General features: G+C 34.1%; 1 non-coding gene across 1 annotated transcript; it reads left to right on the top strand.

Moving 5' to 3' along the window:
* The first annotated feature begins 1,197 nt into the window (after window positions 1–1,197).
* TRNAV-GAC (transfer RNA valine (anticodon GAC)) lies at window positions 1,198–1,271 on the top strand. Its single transcript has one exon. It is a non-coding gene; the product is annotated as a tRNA-Val (tRNA).
* Window positions 1,272–14,491: the final 13,220 nt, after the last annotated feature.

Here is a 14,491-nt window from a genome sequence, read left to right as displayed (position 1 = left end):
AAATCTCAGCCTTTCCTCAATAGGTAGTTTAAGTTAACTAAGAAGATACCCTATTACAACTACGGCCATTCAGCTTCATCTCTAACAAAACACTTCTTCACTCAGTAACTCTTTTCTGGGCCCCTTCTAAGTGCCAGACTCTCTGCAGGCTGCTGAGTGAGTGCAGGTGCTCTAGATGCCCTTGAGCCAGTGACAACTTGGTTTATGTTTCAGTAGCTCGATAGTCACTAGTGCCATTTTCCAAATAGCCCATTTCTTCTGGGAGTGTGTCAGAATTTCACCTCCTGTCTCTCTCATCCTTGTCTGGTGTGTGAAACCAGTTCAGCCCAATAGGTTGAAGTACAGGTGTCACCTCAGGTTGATTTTTTTGTTATGACACTAGGCAGTATCTCCTTCTGCCTGCTGCTGAAACCAGCAATGCTCTTAAGTAGGTAGGGGCTGTTTCATCAGCCTGGTTCTTAGAGTGAGGACACTGAAAACACAGAGAAGAGCCCACAGTTTATAAATGATAGGAATTTGGTGTGAGAAGAGATGGAGTTTTGTTTTTTAAGTTGCTGAGGTATGGAGGAATGCTGGTTACAGCTGTATAATCTTGGTTATCCTGATTGACATAGAAAGAACACTTTCAAATTGAATTGCAAACTTTATTTCAAAGGTTCCTCATGATGACTAGAAGACTTTCTCTTTCTCTCTCCCCCTGCTATATATGTGTGTGTGTGTAAATATATATATTATGTATATTAAATATAATATATATTATATGTCAATACAACATGTATAATCATTCTCTCTATCCTGTTTTGTATACATTATGCACTTATCTTTACCACTTAACACTGTTAATACATTTCAAGGTAACACATATTTAGTGAGACCATTGACTTAGGTAAGAATATTATCATTTGTTCCCAGTCCTCCAAAATTATAACCTTTTTACAAATAATTCATAAAATAAACATTTATAAACAAACCAAATACCATTAATTTTCTTATTAATATATCACTCTCAAGGGAGAATAGATGAATCTTTGAAATACATCTAAAATATTGATACTGGTTCTTGAGTCCTACTCAAATTCTGAGTCACAATAGAGATGGACTGTGGTTTCTAGTTGTTTTGGAAGTTTTAAAGTTGGAGGCTTCTTTTCTTTTCCTTATTGAGAAAACTGCTAGTAGCAAAAATGAATATGTGTTGGGGGAGGGTATAGCTCAAGTGGTAGAGTGCATGCCTGACATGCACAAGGTCCTGGGTTCAATCCCCAGTACCTCCTTCAAAATAAACAAACAAACAAACCTAATTACCTCCCTCTCCCCACAAAAAAAAAAGAAATAAAAAAAGAATATGTGTTTATCTTGGAACTATTGTGAAAAAAAGTTAATGCAAATACCATGAATGGAAAGCCATGTGCTCATGTCTGTCAGGCCCCTGCTGGGTATTATATATGCACTATTTCATTTAAGTCTCAAAATTATCCTGAAAATTGATACTATCCCTCCATTGTTTGACATCTCTCAGCTAATAAATAGACCACAGCTCCATGCCATTTCTGACTACAAAAGCTAGCCTCTTTCCACTAAGTGGGCCCAAATAACAATGATTTGTTATCATAATAGCATATCTGTCATCTAACTACAGAGAACTGAGCTTGTCTTTGAATGCACATTTCCAAGTTTTTTTGATTTAAGAAAATTAGAAATTTACAAAAGTTTGCTGTCTTCATGATACATATATTTTATAATTAAATAAATATAAATAAAGTCACTGAGCTAATATCAGTAATAGTCTCCAGGAGGTAATTTTAAATCACTGAGCAGACAAGTGGTAATGTACGCCGTGCTCCGTCATCCCAGCTACACATGACTATATGCTACTCCTAAACTCCATAAATTCAAAAAGGAAACTCAAAGAGTCCATTTTTCACACAACACCCAGCCTTCCTTTGCATAAAAGCAAGAGGCTCTAGGGAACCTTATACATTAATACCCATATCAGTAAGGGAAATAAATCTGATTTGGCTAGAAGCATACAAAACTAGGGACATCTGAAAGATTTGTATTTCTGCCCTATTAACTGAAAAGCGTCCAACTCATTTTCCTTCATGCTGTGAATGAGAGTAACTGCAGTGGAGGCTATTCCTGTAGCTGTCACCAAATAACTTGTCTCATGGTGTAACCAAGGGATGGGACAGGATGTCATACCTCAAAATGAAATTAAAATAAAGATAGGATAAAAATATAAACAAAAGGATGATTTTATCTACTATAAAATTTGAAATAGTTGAGTTTTATCCCCAGGCAGCTTTTAAATCAACCTGGTGAATTCTGAATTATTAGTACCAGAAATAGTATTTGGCTTAAGTTTTCAATACCTTGACTTAATTCCTGCCAGATCTTTCTGTACTCATGCTGTAGAGTTGTGTATGCTGGAACAGTAAGTGACAAGTGAGTGGGGCCTCTCCCTCCCCATCACTTTTTCTGGCCTGAGTAGCATTGCCATTAACTACATGAAACAAATTATAGTAGTGAAACAGAAAGTATCCACTCTTTTGTTCAACCTATTTTCTTAGTTTCTTTTAGGTTTCTCTTTTGTGGTAATAATATTTAAAAAAGGAGTCACATATAAATTTATTTAATTAGTTAAGTCAAGAGGTTTTCCATCTTAATGAAACAAAGCTCCCATAAATGAGACAGTCTAGTCACTTTTCAGTGTTTTTCTAATGTCACAAATTCCCCTGCACTGTAATGGGGTTTTACATCATTGACATGCTCATGAGATTTTTATAATGTAAATCCATAGACATGATGTAACAATGTCAAATGGAATAAGCTATCAAGTTTATGAAGATGTATATCAAAGATGCAAATATTTCTAACCTGTAGATGTTGCAATGTTAAGATGATGGCAAATAATACCAGGGGATTTCTGGGGATACTATTTTCTTGAGCAAAAACAGTGCAAAAAAGAATGACAGTACAGTTCTGTTGAGACACTGATCTGATTATCTGATTATAGAGGCTATAAATAAAAGAAAGATTGCTAATGTTTGTGTTCATTCAAGTTATTTTTTCTGTATTTGGGGAATTGATATTTTAATATACTCCATTGCAAAGCACTTAAGAGCATCTTGTATCTTAAAAGGAAAATTTCTGGTCTCATAAGAGCCCAAACAGAGAGGAAGGCAGGTTGTCCTTATTTTAATATCAAGAAGGCTATATTCTTTTACTCTATGCACTTTTTCTGAGTCTGATTATTATCTATGAAAGCAATCATTAATGTTCTCTGCTTCCATGCTTAAATTTTGGGTGTGGTTCAACTTTGGCAAAAAATCTGAGTGTGACATGGTCAAATGTGTTCATAAAACTTCTGAAGTATGATTTTTAAAAATGATGCATGACTTTAATTGGATAAATGATGAAAGGGGGAAAAGTGATTTAGTTAATTCTTTAACTAATTTATTGCCTTGAATTTAAGTGTATTTAAGATAATGCTACAAGAAGAATAATTTGACCCTACTGGGTAAAAGCAGTTATTTTGGGTGCCATTCATTTAAGTTTCTGCACAAGGATACAGTCCAAAATAAAATATTGAAATTCATGATTTTGAATTATGTGAGCTATTCAATCTTTACTGCTGTAGCACCAGACATAAGGAGTAATTTCCAACAATGGCATTAGTAGAGTGATAATGAAGTGGTTGAGAGATCCTGTTGTATAACACCACTTGAAGAAATAATCAAAATAATATCATAGCCCCTCAGGAGGAAGAGGGACTTATATACACAAACACATATACTCAAAGTACTTTCAAGCATATTTTATCTTCTTTTATCATAATATTCTTGTGATAGAGATAAGATCAAATATTATTCTTTTTTTTTTACATGGGAAGACATTGTCGTTCCTTCTGATAATGTATTTAAGTAGAATCACATAAAATTTGTATACTTATATCTAAAATACCCCAGTTTTTACTTATTTCAAAGTAGTTTGAATATGCACCTAAAATGAGACTACTTTTCTTGAATATTCTACTTCTCTCTTTATATTACATTTCTCCACACACCAAATTGGGATTAAGTCTAGTTTTTATATACCCCTATTTAGTTTTATTTAAAAATAAAATTCCACTTCTGGAGGACTGACACTACCAACATCACGACTTACTATAAAGCTACAGTAACCAAGACAGTGTGATATTGGCAAAAGAATAGACAAATAGATTGATGGACAGAATAGGGAACCCAGAGATAGGCCCATATAAATATAATCAATTGATCTTTGACAAAGGAGCAAAGGCAATGCCATAAAGCAAAGGTAGTCTTTACAACAAATGGTACAGAAATGACTGGGCATTCACGTGCAAAAAATGAATACAGACACAGACCTTACACCTTTCACAAAAATTAACTCAGAATGAATCACAAACCTAAATGCAAAATGCAGAACTATAAACTCATAGAAGATAACATAGGAGAAAACCTAGATGAGTTTCTGTATGACAATGACATTTTAGATTCAACAGCAAAGGCACAATTCATAAAAAAAAGGATAATCTGGACTTCATTAAAATCAAAAACTTCTGCCATGTAAATTATAATATTAAGAGAATGAGAAGAAAAGCCACAGACTGAGAGAAAATATTCACAAAAGACACATCTAATAAGGGACTGTTATCTCAAATACATAAAGAGCTCTTTAAACTCAACAGTAACAAACAACTTGATTAAAAACTGATCAAAGACCTTCATAGACACCTCATTAAAGATATTTGGACAACAAATAAGCACATGACAAAGTGCTCCACATCACATGTCCTCGGGGAAATGGAAATTAAAATAACAGTGAGATACCACTACACACCTATCAGAAGGGCAAAAATCCAAAACACTGACAACACCAAATGCTGGCAAGGATGTGGAGCAATAAGAACTCTTCATTCATTGCTGGTGAGAGTTAAAAAATGGCATAACCACTTTGGAAGGCAGTTTGATAGTTTCATAGAAAACAAAACATACTCAAAATGTGATTGAGCAATTGCACTGTGTATTAGTGTTCTAAAGTGAAAAATAACCAATAGAAGATAGATATAGATACAGACATAGACATATAAGAGGAAATTTATGATTGGAATTGGCTAAAATGTTTTGAAGGCCAAAAAGATCCAAGAGCTACAGTCTGTAAGCTGGAGAATCAGGAAAACTGGTGGTGTAATTCCTCCCAAGTCCAAAGGCCTGAGAACCAGAACTCTGATGACTGACGGCAAGAGATGGGTGTTTCAGCTCCAGCAGAGAGAATTTACCCTTTCTTCATCTTTTTGATCTGTTCAGCCCCTCAAGAGATTATATGATGTCTCCCACATTGGTGAAAGGGATCTTCTTTCCTTAGTCTACAGATTCAAATGCTAATCTCCTCCAGAGACACCCTTACAGACACATTCAGAAATAATGTTTTACTAGCTATCTGGACATCTTGTAACCCATTCAAGTTGATAGCTACAATTAATCATTATACACTCCTTGGTATTTACCCAAAAGTATTAAAAACTTTTGTCCACACAAAAACCTGTACATGGATGTTTATAGCTGTCTTATTCATAATTGCCAAAACTTGGAAGCAACCAAGCTGTCCTTCAGTTAGGTGAATGGATAAATTGTGGTACATCTAGACAATGGAATATTATTAAGTGTTAAGAAAAAAAGAGAGCTATCAAGCCACGAAAAGACATGGATGAAACTTAAATGTATATTACTGAGTGAAAGAAAACAATCTGAAAAGTTTATGTACTGTATGTTTGTAACTGTATGGCATTCTGAGACAGACAAAACTAAAGAGACAGTAAAAAGTTTAGTGGCTGCTAGGCTTAGGGGAGAGTGAGAGTTCAATAGGTCGAGCACAGGATTTTTAGGGCAGTGAAATTATTCCATATGATTCTATAATGATGGACTCATGTCATTATACATTTGTCCAAGCCCATAGAATGTCCACTACTGAGGGCGAATGCCAATGTAAACTATGGACTTTGGATTATAATGATGTGTCAATATAAGTTCATCAACTGTAGTAACTGTACCACTTTGGTGGGGGCTGTTGATAATGGGAAAGTTTATGAATGATTGAATTAAAGGAGTGAATGGGAAATCTCTATACTTTCTGCTTAGTATTGCTCTGAACCTAAAACTGCTCTAAAAAATAAAGTCTGTTACTTAAATTTTATATTTTTGGTAATTTGCCTGCTGTAAACTAGTACAGACTTGTTTTTATTCAGTATTTATGTTCTAGATAATTTTATTTCTTATAATAATGCTCTTTAAAAAGAAGTTATAAGTGCTGTTTTATAGGTATGAAATCTAAGACTTGGAGATGATGAGTAAATTCCCAAAATCAAATGGGCATAACTGAGAATATTCAAGGTATGAGTCTTGTGTGTGTTGGGCTCCAGAATCTGTGCCCTTCAAGGAGACTCATTGCTTCATGCATTCATCCAGCGATCCATCCAGTAAACATTTTTAGTGAGGAAAATATTTACTCAACCTTCCATTATTAATTGTGTTTTGTTCAGGGTATGAACAAACAATTCCTGGAATTTCTGTCTTCTTTCTACTGCTTGGCAAGCTGTGCCATATATTGTGGACTGGAATTAAGAATAAGAGAACTGATTATGTCTTCTGTAGAATTTTTATATTAAGAGTAAATAATGTCATTTGCAGCAACATGGATGGACCTGGAGATCATCATTCTAAGTGAAGTGAGCCAGAAAGAGAAAGAAAAATACCATATGATACCACTTATATGTGGAATCTAAAAAAATGAAAAACAAAAAACAAGACAAATGAACTTACTTACAAAACAGAAACAGACTTACAGACATAGAAAACCAGTGTATGGTTACCATACCAAGGGGGTGGGAAGGGATAAATTAGGAACTTGAGATTTGCAGATACTAATTAATATATATAAAATAGATAAGCATGATTATATGGTATAGCACAGGGATCTATATTAATTATCTTGTAGTAACACATGGTAAAAAAATATGAAAACAACTATATGTATTTTCAGGTATGACTGAAGCATTGTGCTATACACTAGAAATTGACACAACATTGTAAATTGACTATACTTCCATAAAATATATATATATGAAAGTTAACCCATGTAAACCTACATAAATGCAGGTGGGTTGTTAGGCCTTGATACAGTATCATTTTTTTTGAAACTGAGCTTATTTATTTTTATTTTTTAACATTTTTTATTGATTTATAATCATTTTACAATGTTGTGTCAAATTCCAGCATAGAGCACAATTTTTCAGTTATACATGAACATATATATATTCATTGTCACATTTTTTTCTCTGTGAGCTACCATAAGATCTTGTATATATTTCCCTGTGCTATACAGTATAATCTTGTTTATTCTACAATTTTGAAATTCCAGTCTATCTCTTCCCACCCCCTACCCCCTTGGCAACCACAAGTTTGTATTCTATGTCTGTGAGTCTATTTCTATTCTGTATTTATGTTTTGTTTGCTTGTTTGTTTGTTTTGTTTTAGATTCCACATAAGAGCGATCTCATATGGTATTTGTCTTTCTCTTTCTGGCTTACTTCACTTAGAATGACATTCTCCAGGAGCATCCACATTGCTGCAAATGGCATTATGTTGTCAGTTTTTATGGCTGAATAGTATTCCATTTTATGAATATACCACATCTTCTTTATCCAGTCATCTGTTGATGGACATTTAGGCTGTTTCCATGTCTTGGCTATTGTAAATAGTGCTGCTATGAACATTGGGGTGCAGATGTCATTTTGAAGTAGGGTTCCTTCTGGATATATGCCCAGGAGTGGAATTCCTGGGTCATATGGTAAGTCTATTTTAGTCTTTTGAGGAATCTCCGTACTGTTTTCCACAGTGGCTGCACCAAACTGCATTCCCACCAGCAATGTAGGATGGTTCCCTTTTCTCCACAGCCTCTCCAGCATTTGTCATTTGTGGACTTTTGAATCATGGCCATTCTGACTGGTGTGAGGAGACACCTCATTGTAGTTTTGATTTGCAGTTCTCTGATAATTAGTGATATTGAGCATTCTTTCATGTGCCTTTTGATCATTTGTATGTCTTCCTTGGAGAATTGCTTGTTTAGGTCTTCTGCCAATTTTTAGATTGGATTTTTTTTTCTTTATTATTAAGTCGTATGAGCTGCTTATATATTCTGGAGATCAAGCCTTTGTTGGTTTCATTTGCAAAAATTTTCTCCCATTCCATAAGTTGTCTTTTTGTTTTACTTATGGTTTCCTTCACTGTGCAGAAGCTTGTAATTTTCATTAGGTCCCATTTGTTTATTCTTGCTTTTATTTCTATTGCTTGAGTAGACTGTTGTAGGAGAACATTTTTGAGATGTATGTCAGATAATGTTTTGCCTATATTTTCTTTTAGGAGGTTTATTGTATCTTGTCTTATGTTTAAGTCTTTGATCCATTTCGAGTTTATTTTTGTGTATGGTGTAAGGGAGGGTTCTAGCTTCATTGCTTTGCATGTTGCTGTCCAGTTTTCCCAACACCATTTTCTGAAGAGACTGTCTTTATTCCATTGTATATTCTTGACTCCTTTGTCAAAGATTAGTTGACCAAAATTTGTGGGTTCATTTCTGTGCTCTCTATTCTGTTCCATTGTTCTATATGTCTGTTTTTGTACCAATACCATGCTGTCTTGATGACTGTAACTCTATAGTATTGTCTGAAGTCTGGGAGAGTTATTCCTCCAGCCTCTTTCTTTTTCTTCAGTAATGCTCTGGCAATTCTAGGTCTTTGATGGTTCCATATAAATTTTATTATGATTTGTTCTAGTTCTGTGAAATATGTCCTGGGTAATTTGATAGGGATTGCATTAAATCTATAGATTGCCTTGGGCAGTGTGACCATTTTAACAGTATTGATTCTTCCAATCCAAGAGCATGGGATATCTTTCCATTATTTAAAGTCTTATTTAATTTCCTTCATCAACGGTTTGTTGTTTTCTGTGTATAATTCTTTCACCTCCTTGGTTAGATTTTTTCCTAGGTATTTTGTTACTTTGGGTGCTATTTTAAAGGGGATTGTTTCTTTACTTTCTTTTCCTGTTGATTCATCATTAGTGTAAAGAAATGAAACTCAGGTTTGAATGTTAATCTTGTAACCTGCTACCTTGCTGAATTCTTTGATTAGTTCTAGTAGTTTCTGTAGTTTTTTTAGGGTTTTCTATATATAGTATCATGTCATCTGCATATAGTGACACTTTTACGTCTTCTTTTCCAATTTGGATCCCTTTTATTTCTCTCTGTTGTCTGATTGCTGTGGCTAGGACTTCCAAGACTATGTTGAATAGGAGTGGTGATAGTGGGCATCCTTGTCTTGTCCCAGATTTTAGTGGGAAGCTTTTGAGTTTCTCACCATTGAGTACTATGCTGGCTGTAGGTTTGTCATATATAGCTTTTATTATGTTGATATATGTTCCCTCTATGCCCACTTTGGTGAGAATTTGTGTCATAAATGGGTGCTGAATTTTATCAAATGCTTTTTCTGCAAAAATTGAGATGATCATGTGGTTTTTGTCCTTTCTCTTGTTGATGTGATGTATTACATTGATTGATTTGCATATGTTGAACCATCCTTGTGTCCCTGGGATGAACCCCACTTGGTCATGATGTATAATCTTCTTTATGTGTTGTTGGATTCTATTTGCTAATATTTTGTTAAGGACTTTGGCATCTATGTTCATCAGTGATATTGGCCCACAATTCCCTTTTTTGGTAGTGTCTTTGCCTGGTTTTGGTGTCAGGGTGATGGTGGCTTCATAGAATGAGTTTGGAAGTATTCCCTTCTTTTCAATCTTCTGGAAGAGTTTGAGAAGGACTGGTATGAGTTCTTTGTATGTTTGGTAGAATTCCCCAGTGAAGCTGTCTGGTCCTGGATTTTTATTTGTAGGGAGGTTTTTTATTGCTATTTCTATTTCAATTCTATTGATCGGTTTGTTCAAGTGGTCAGTTTCTTCTTGATTCAGTCTTGGTGGACAGTATGTTTCCAGAAACTTGTCCATCTCCTCTAGGTTATCTAGTTTGGTTCCATACAGTTTTTTCATAATATTCTCATATGATATTCTGTATTTCTATTTTATTTGTTGAAATTTCTCCATTTTCCTTTCTTATTTTGGTTTTTGTGCTCTCTCTTTTTTCTTCTTTGTGAGTTTGGCCAGAGGTTTGTTGATTTTATTTACTTTTTCAAAAACCAGCTTTTGGTTTGATTGATTTTTTTTTCTGTGGTTTTTAAAAATCTCTGTATTATTTATTTCCTCCCTGATCTTTATAATTTCCTTCCTTCTGCTGTCTTTTGGGTTTTTTTGTTCTTTTTCTAGTTCTTTCATCTGGTGGGTTAGATTGTTTATTTGGGATTATTATTCTTTTTTGAGGAAGGCCTGTATCACTATAAACTTCCTTCTTAGCACTAACTTTGTTGTGTCCCATAAATTTCATGTGGTTATGCTTTCATTTTCATTTGTCTCAGGGTATTTTTTAATTTCAACTTTGATTTGTTCATTGACCCATTGTTTTTTTAATAGCATATTGTTTAATCTCCATGCTTTCATTTTCTCTCCTTTGTTTCTCTGTTGTTGATTTCTAATTTCATGGCATTGTAGTCAGTAAAGATGCTTGAGATAATTTCTATCTTAAAATTGTTGAGGTTGCAAAGGGTTCTTTTAAACTAAAGCAATCAGTCATTTAAAGAAAAAAGGTTATTCATATACATAATTTTGCTTTGTATTAATCTACTTTTTGTTCTCCATAAATCCAAGTTAATAGGAGTAGTACTCAAAGTAGATGATCTTAAAATTTATATAGAAATACTTTTATGGACATGATACATACTGCAACTGCTGCTGTTTTATGAGATGATGCTTTATAGGATTTCATGAGAGCTTAGTAGGAACAAAAAGCAAATTAAATGTAGAGTGTATATAGGAATTCTGTGTGCAAAGAATTGAGTGAAATTTTACAGTTATGTTTTGTTTATGTAAAGTCAAAACAAAACTAAAGGCTCTGCCTCATGACTCCATTAAAATTTTGAATTAGACGTTACCTTTTTGGAGCTTTACTCAGGATTTTAAATGTCAAAAACTGATGAAGTAACTATATATATATTTTATATTTGACAAAACATTACTTGCTGATATTGATGGTGTTTCTAATAATTAATATTACTTTGTAGCTTCTGCAAAGTATTAGATCTGTCATATTTTTGAAATGATGTATTTTATATGACTCTCTTACTTTTTTCTTTTCGAGGAAAATCAGTAAGTATCTGATCACCCATTCATAACCCTAGTACTTATCTAATTATAATTTTTATAATAGTTGTTTTCAGGAAGTCCTACAAGTCAATCCTCCCTCATTGCTTTTGTTTCCTAGTGTCTAAACAGCCTCCTCCCTTTTCCTGAAAGCTTCCTGCTGTTGCTTCCAGACCTCTTACTAGGGTGGTCTTCAGAATCCCCTTCTCCAACTTGTCTGTTCCTTTTCCAAAGGAAATGCATTTTTTGTCAGCCTATTCTGGGAATGGGGCCCAGTGCAAAATCTAATATAGACCCCTTATTAGAAATTATTAATAATTTCACAAAGGTGGCAGTAGAAAATTAAGCCAAGTGTAGAGCCCTTCTAAGCATGGGAACCTGTGCACCACACATGTTATGGATTCATGAAACTGGCCTTAAGCTTTTCCCTTGGTGATTACGCCCCAGAACTTTGCTTTTTTTTTTGATGCATCCTTACCTTGACTGTATCTTTCTTTCCTGCACTCTGATTCCCTTTTTCTCTCCCTGTAGTTGTGTAGCCCCAGAGTCTTGAGCTGCAGAGAATTTTACATGCCCTCTTCCTGTTTTCATAGAAAGAAGGCAAAAAAGAGCAAATATTTGGGAATTTTTTTTTGAAATAATTGTATCATCAAGAATTGCTCCAGATATTCTTGGTAATAAATCATATTTGAGAATTGAAGTTGTCTAAGAATTCTACTATGAAATATTGTATTTTGATTTAGTTTCCTTGGCTCAAAAATAAGTATGTATCTGTTCAATGCTTGGATACATACATGTAAAAATTAATTCATTTGACAAGAGTGTCTATGCATGTGATGGCAGCAGTCCCCTAGACAACTGTTTAAAAAACAGAGTGTTAAAATATTAGCCCTTGTTATCATCATTAAAAGGGCAATACCCTCCCTTAGGCTTGGCACCATTTTAAGGATTAAAGAGTTCTTAGCTGACTCTCCTCTTTCTGATCTGTGCCCTCATATCCTCTGGGAACCATCTTTTTCCTTATCTACTTTCTATCCTGGTTTGCTTTACGTGTTTCAGAAGTAACATTAATCTGATAACCCATTAGATGGTCAGAAGGTACAAAATCATCTACTTTGTTTATCCCATTAGATAAACTAGAGGGGAAAATAGATGTGTGGGTCTCAGTATGCAAACTTATTTGTTCATAACAGGGTCATCATGCAATCTGACAGTATTTGAAGGAGGTTGCTAATATCAGCCTCACAAAAGGCTGAGACAAAAGTGGGCAGAAGAAGGAATGTTTATAAGTTGATGTACATTAGCTAAACATTCATGGAGCCTGTTTGCATGCAATTGCCTGATGCATTAGGAACAAATCTTTAGGGAAATGTACTTAGTGACATAATCATAAACAAATCTCTATAGAATTACCAAGTGTGGTGAGTAGATACCTACACTGGTAGAATGACTGTTATTAGATTGGAGGGACCCTGAATTTGCTGCCTACTTCAAAATAGTTTGCAAATCTCTCTCAGTGGCCCAGTTCTGCAGTCCTTGATAGCAGGAATCTAACTCATAGAGTCAAGACTATGTTTTCACACTTAAAAATCTAACAAAATCTAGTGATTCAAACATGTTTTTGGACATTAAGAAATACTAAACAATAAATAACTACACACACTTGCAATTGTTTATATGTATATATACAAATACATACTCACATTTTTTTAACTCTCATATAGATAATTGAAAAATACTTGGATTCATAGCAGAATAATTCTTAAGAAATCATAGATATTAGAATGTCCCTACCTTTAAATATGAGACAGTGGTTTTGCCAAACTGATGTATATTTGACAAATATTTATTGATTGTTAGTCCTTGGAGATTCAGAGACAACTGTTACCCATGTACAGCCTGAAAAAGCACACAGGAAGCTGAGGTAGACAGAGAAGTCAGTCAGATCATAGCTTAAAATGATAAGTATAAATTAAGTACAAGTTTTTATGCAAATGTGCTTTACTCTAAGAAGTAAAAGGAAGTTTTTGAACTTGGTGATGTGGAGTTGCATTCTGAAGAGTAAATGAATGGAAGGCTTTGTTGGAGTGTGGGGATGTAAGGTGAACAAGACATGGAAATATAAGAAAACCTGAACCTTAAAGATAAGGGGACATGGAACTCTTAAGACAGATCAGATGTTAGGTCACAAAACAAGTCTCAGTAATTTTAAGAAGATTCAAATTATATCAAACATGTTTAGTGACTACAGTAGTATGAAACTAGAAATCAACTACAAGAAGAAAACAGAAAAACTCACAGATATGTGGAGATTATGCAACAAGCTACTAAACAGCCAATGGATGAACAAAGAAATCAATAGAGAAATAAAAAAAAATACCTTCAGAAAAGTGAAAATGGACATACAACATAACAAAATATATGAGATGCAGCAAAAGCAGTTCTAAGGGGAAAGTTAACAGTGATGGATGCATACATCAAAAAACAAGGAAAATCTCAAAGAAAGAATCTAACTTCACCCCTAAAGCCTGGGGGGGGGGAACAAAGCCCAAAGTTAGTAGAAAGAGGAAATTAAAAAGATCAGAGTGGAATTAAATAAAACAGAGACCAATAAGACAATAGAAAAGACCGATGAAACTAAGAACTGGTCTTTGAAAAGATAAACAAGATTGGCAAATCTTTAGCTAGAATTGCTTCAAATTAGTAAATATCAGAATTGAAAGAGGAGAATTTACAACTGATATCAAAGAAATACAAAAGATTGTAAGATACTACTGTGAACAATTATACACCAATAAATTAGACAATCTTTGAGAAATAGATAAATTTCTAGAAAACGCAATCTTTCAAAACTGAACCATGAAGATATAGGAACTTTGAGTAGACCAACTTACTAGTAAGTAGATTAAATTAGTCAGAAACTTCCTAACAATAAAAAAAATCTGGAACCAGACAGCTTTACTGGTAAATCCTGCAAAAGATTCAAGGATGATTTAGTGTTATCCTTCTCAGAATCTTCCAGAAAACTGAATAGAAAAGAATGCTTCCAAATTAATTTTAAAAGACCAGCATTTCCCTGATACCAAAATGAGACATTTACACCTCACACAAAACAATTATAGGCCCATATCTCTAATAAACATAAGTGCAGAAATCCTCAACAGAATATT

The sequence above is a fragment of the Camelus dromedarius genome, chromosome 14 (assembly GCF_036321535.1).
Source record: "Camelus dromedarius isolate mCamDro1 chromosome 14, mCamDro1.pat, whole genome shotgun sequence".
Classification (NCBI taxonomy): domain Eukaryota; kingdom Metazoa; phylum Chordata; class Mammalia; order Artiodactyla; family Camelidae; genus Camelus; species Camelus dromedarius.
This window is presented reverse-complemented; position numbering and strand designations above follow the sequence as displayed.